We start from the raw sequence: 6,000 nt of genomic DNA, 5'->3' as shown, positions 1-6,000 counted from the left end.
GATTACCACAGCCGTATTTACAGAACGCTTTTGAATTTTGGGAACTCATTGCTCTTCAACTAGTTGACGTTTCGTCTCCGAGGGAACACCAGCCAGTAGTCAGCACTTCGGTGTTTTGATATAAGCGTACCTGATGAGTCTTATGTATAAGAAACGCGCGTCTGGCGTGCGTATTAAATAATCCTGGTACATTTCATTACTATCAACAGGTAAATTTGAACACAAATTTTAAACTATGCACTTTTAGCTAAATCAAGTTTAATAGCTCTTTCTTACCATCAACATTTATTTAAGTTTGATATAACACTATAATTAAGTTCAATTAATATTGATTAATCGGCGTAATGTTAAGCCGATGTACTACATGCATTCCTCAGAGAAGAAAAAATAGTAAACTGTTTACGCAAAAATTTTCAACGTGAAAAAAGAACTCATACCGCATCTTTTGAGATGTCACTGGACGCCTAAAACTATTAGAAATAGATAAGGAAAAGGAAAAAGTCCTTGTAAACTATTCTGCAAGAAAGCAGTCATTGCAGATTTTCCAAAAATGCCAACGTTTTTTTTTACAAATAAACAAACAAAATTAAATAATATTTTTTCGTTTCCATGCTCGAAGAAATATAATCTTAAGCTTGGATGCATTATTTAGAACAATGATCATCATGTCTACCTCATATCTGTTTTTAATTGTTTCATTGACAGAATGTTTACACTTGGGCATACACACATCTAATTCGAATAAGACATGTCACAATATTTCAATGTGCATTAGTCACTGAACATAGTGAATATTGGTTTGATGTTAACCTGTCGTAAGTTGCGTTGTCCAATATGTTCTATCAGACAAGATTTGAAGGTACATCATACTAATATTGCAGTTGCCATATCTATTGAATATGTATTAAAAAGAGAAAAAAAAGTTGTTTTGAACATATACAAATATTTCGATAATTACATGCACTTTAGAGTGTAAACATTCTTAAAAAGAGAATAGAAAACTGTTTTCGTTTCAATTTCGAACATAATACAGGGAATTAAAACGTGTGGAAAACGAATTTATTTAGCATGCTATGAGTTGCCATGCGATGATCGAGACGGAACCACAAAGAAGTAGGAAATACGAAAGAAAACCAGGAAATCAGCACGAACAATTATCAATTAAAGCAGGCATACTACAACATATAAGACAGCCAATCTTAAACGATAGTCTGCCGTTTCTACGCTTAAAGAAAATAATAAATCTGAAAGCAAGATAATCAGAAAATTATGTCTTCGTCATTTAATTATTTTATTGACAGTCTGTTTACGCTTGGGTATACATAGATTCAGTTCGAATAAGAGTATGTTTAAAAATCATTATTCACTAAGCTGAACATAATGAACATAAGTGTGTGTTTATCTGTGTTACCTTGCGTTGTCAATTATGTTGGTTTTTTTAGTTAAATACTGCATTTGATATTTATTGAATATTTATTTAGAATAAAGAAGTTTTTCGAAGCAAATACATTGAACATATATTTTGATTATTACAATCAGTACTCGAGGGTATCATCAGCTCAGTAGTCAGTACTTCGGTACTGATATGATTTAACAAACTTTTCTAAAATTGTCCGTTTATAAATTTTGAAATTACAAAGAAACTAAGGTTTCAACTCCTTCAGGCACAATTGACTTTAGATGCATTTGGCTATTTATTTTAGGCATATTTGTCATATAGCTCTTCAACGGTTTCTGTACTTATACATCTTCGGATTTCAAATGTTTGGCTCTGAGAGTTCCTAATGAAGGTAAATCCAGAAAAACAATTCGGACGTATAAAATTATTCAACGTGTTATTTTCAATTTTTTAAGCATTTCTAAAAAACAAACACGTTGTTTTTTTTTAATTATAGACAAAAAACGTTCGAAACATATTAGCAGAAAGCTCTTAATATTTGTTCTACATATTAAGAGTCAATATTGAACGACTTTAAATCAATCAATGAAATTATCTTTGATACCAGGCTTATATAATGTACATCAAACACGTGTTTCGTGTACACAAGAGACAAATAACCCAAATAACGAAAATTGGAAAGTCTCTATTAAATTGAAAAATTAAAAGCTCAAACACATCAAACCAACTGTTCTATTCCTGGTACAGGCATTTCTTTTTGTAGAAAAAAGTAGATTGAACTTAGTTTTATAGCTAGCTAATTCTTTCACTTGTACGACAGAAGAATTATATTTTCCATCAACAATAAAACTCACCAGAGAGGCTCAAATAAAACAGTAAAAAAAACCCAAAACTAATCTCGAAGTTGGTGAGCAATGCTTAACTGAAATGATAGTAACCTTTTTATAACAGCTCTAGTTACTGCTATGTTCCTTGCACATGTCGAAGCAACTTTATCGTATTTTTTCGTTTCAATTTCGAACATAATAAACAATGTGATTTATAACAGACAATTTACCGTGCATAAGCAACACGAGGGCAACGTGTTTAAGAATTTACGCGTCAATGTTAAATAGCAAAACTAATCTATTTTATTTTTGAGATGTCCGTGCTGCTTTGTTTTAGTTTTGTGTCAATATCTTTGTTGTGTTTATATGAACTGTCATAAGTAAACATAATTTTGATATAATTTAGCATGTTCATGTTTTATTAAATTTATCGCAGTACTGAACAAAAACGTGTAAATCTAGAAAAGAAATAAGTAGACATACGATGACGTAACGGCAATGATGATATATGATACAATCGTAAAATATCTTTATTTCTTTTGTTACAGGTAACATATAATTGAAAAAAAAAATGACAAATTGACATCTGGGAAATAATTGTGTATGCGGTTTGTTTGTTTAGATGGATTTAATTTTCTTTTAAGTAAGTTGAATCAATCAATATCGAATCAATACCACAAGTATAATAGAAGTGGTATTAGAGTGTTTGAAGTAGAAGTTTAAAAAATACAACATAAATTAGTCGTTTTGTAGATTTTCATCTCGCTTTGAATGGAAGGTCAGTTTTTTTTTATATTATATTATGTTTTTAAATTTTGCAGAATACATCTGTTCGATTTATTAATAAGTACGATAATCATATGCTTCGTGATCTGCTTATTCACAATAGTTATTTTTATATAAATTATATTTTTTTGTTATTCTAATGGATAATATCATTACATTTGTATCATAATTATTCTATATATCTCAAGACTTTGGAGAGTAGGAAGCCTGTTGTCGGCTCCTATGTTGAAAATGTCTTTTTTCTAAAAATTTGAAAAATGAACCATTCCAATCCAGAACAATAATTATTCAAACTAACGCTAATACCTAATATAAATCTTCAATTACATCAAATGTATGTTTCCAACACATTGGATGTCCATTTAAAAGTGAAGCTCAAATGTTAACAAAAACTTACACTACACAGTTAATACACATACGTATTACTGTAACACCAGTCTCGAATACTACCAAGGACTGAGCAACAGTCCGTTTAGTTTAAATATAATTATTTATAGTGGATTGAGAAACAAGTTTTGCAACTTATATTAATCCCTTTCCACTTCTCGCGTGCAAGTGCTGCCTTGTAGCGGCATTAACCTGCTCTTTTTCGAAATCTACAAGGGTGTCTTTTACGTGTAAGAGATATGGCTCTCTCTTAACACGGGTCAGCCCTTTATCGTCCAATTCCGATGGACTATTATCTTTTCCTCGGGACCATACTCGCAAATGGTGTTATGGAAGAGTCGAAATTGAGTCACTGAAATTTGCATCCCGGACTGAGAATCGAACCAGGAACCATTGTGTTATTAGTCCGATGCATTACCCACTACACCACGACTTTCTTCACAGTCCGTTTAATAGTTTAAATAGAAATTAGGGATTGTATCAAATTTGGCTTTTATCGTCAGTATTACACGTCATTTGTGTTGAAAAGTACTTTTCAGGGAAAACCTTTTTATTTTTTGAACGAAGTAAATTCATAGTTGATCATACATCGAGCTCATAAGATAGATCTATCATTTTGTGAGTTAGAGAAAAACGTTTAGTTCATATGCACTTCATAAACTGAGCTAATAAAGCAGTATCTTTGAATAAATTTAAGAATGTGGATTAAAACATTATATTAAAAATTATTTTTATTGCTTCCGTGCCTCTTATTATTAGTCAAACGGACACTGATTTTACGAATTACTTAAATATTATATGAATATTGAATTTAGTGTAAATAATTGGATTATAATGTGAATATGTTGCTTTAACCTGTTCTCGACTGATCCCACATTTTTCATCTTTGCGTACCTGACATGTCTAACCAATAGACTATTAATTCATTTATTACAAAAAATATTGTTTGGCGATATCGGTGCTCTGTTCGCTTAATTGTAAATAAGGTATCTAAAGATGCTCTAAAGATGTTCGCGTTTCATTTTTTGTGATTTGTGTCAGATTTTCGGAATCATCTGGTTTTATCCATTTGAATACCTTTGTAATGTTTGCCTATTGACCCTCATTTTTAATTTTTATAAATCTTTTACATGTATAATTATAAGCCATCTGTTAAAAGCTTATAAAATCTTATTTTCTAACAGTTTTTAAGAAATTGAACTTGTCAATGATAAAGGTATAACAAAATCTAGAGAGTATATCTTACCGCCAAAATTGCAATGCCTAATATCTTGAAAACAAGCACATTGATCTATATCTTTTTTGGGTTTTTTTTCCGGTTCCTTTATTTACCCCTTATCAATATATACTAGTGTTATGAAAAGGTTGTTATTTAGAAACTTGATGTCGAACCTCCTTAATCTGATATTTTTAAGTCTCTTAAATGACGTCAGAATATTGTCATGTTATCATGTTATGATATCGGATATGTTCCTTACATCGTAACTACAATCCCCTTCCATTTCATGAATGTGACCTACCAAATTAAACTATTTACCGGATTTGTTCCAGGCATCCCTATTTGTTGGTGGGGTTCGTGTTGCTTATTCTTTAGTTGTCTATGTTGTGTCATATGTTCTAATGTTTGTCTGTTTGTTTTCTCTCATTTTTAGCCAGGCGTTGTCGTTTTTTTTTCGATTTTTGAGTTTAACTGTCCCTCTGGTATCTTTCGTCCCCCTTTTATAACTAACACTTATATTTTCTTAAATTCTTATTAAGGCAAAGCTACTAGAATGATGTGAAAATTGTACCTTTCGGCAATGAAAACAACAAACAAGCTAAGGGACTAGTATTGTTTACAAAAGATCGATCAATGTTACGTCATAAGGGTAACCGTACTCTGATATTCATGCATCACGTGTAGTGAAAATGTTTTCTTTGTCAGTATATTCCATTCGTTAATAGGACATAAACAACCAAATTATAGTCCAATTTTGGTCTTTATCAAACTATCTAATGAATATAATATTTAGAATGTGAACAAATATAACCAATAAAGGCAATAGTAGTTCACCGCTGTTCGAAATTCATAATCAATGAAGAGAAAACAAACCCGGGTTACAAACAAATTAGAGTAAACACGTCAAATATAAGAGAAAAACAACGACACAGCAGAAGCACTAAAATGCAGCATACACAGAAACGAAGTAGAAGATAACAACTACAATTTTTCTTATATAAAAAAAAATGATAAAGATAACACTAAAATAACAACATTTAATGACAGGAAAACAGTACTAATAAATGTAAGAACATTGAGGACAAAGAAATACAGAAAGACACATTACCATAAGACATTCCGACATGCTAATAGTTATCAAAGGTACCAGGCTTATAATTTAATACACCATACTTGCGTTTAAATCTTCATCAGACTCACCAGTAACGCTCAGATCAAAATAGTAAAGAAATCCAAAAAAAAAGTATAAAATTGAGGAGCATTGATAACCACAAATTATAAAAAGTTGTGCCAAATACGGCTAAGATATTTAAATGATCATATATTAACTGATTATCATGTCAACACCGAAGTGGCGACTAAGCACAGAATAAAAACGAACA

The sequence above is a fragment of the Mytilus galloprovincialis genome, chromosome 14 (assembly GCF_965363235.1).
Source record: "Mytilus galloprovincialis chromosome 14, xbMytGall1.hap1.1, whole genome shotgun sequence".
Taxonomy (NCBI): Eukaryota; Metazoa; Mollusca; class Bivalvia; order Mytilida; family Mytilidae; genus Mytilus; species Mytilus galloprovincialis.
This window is presented reverse-complemented; position numbering follows the sequence as displayed.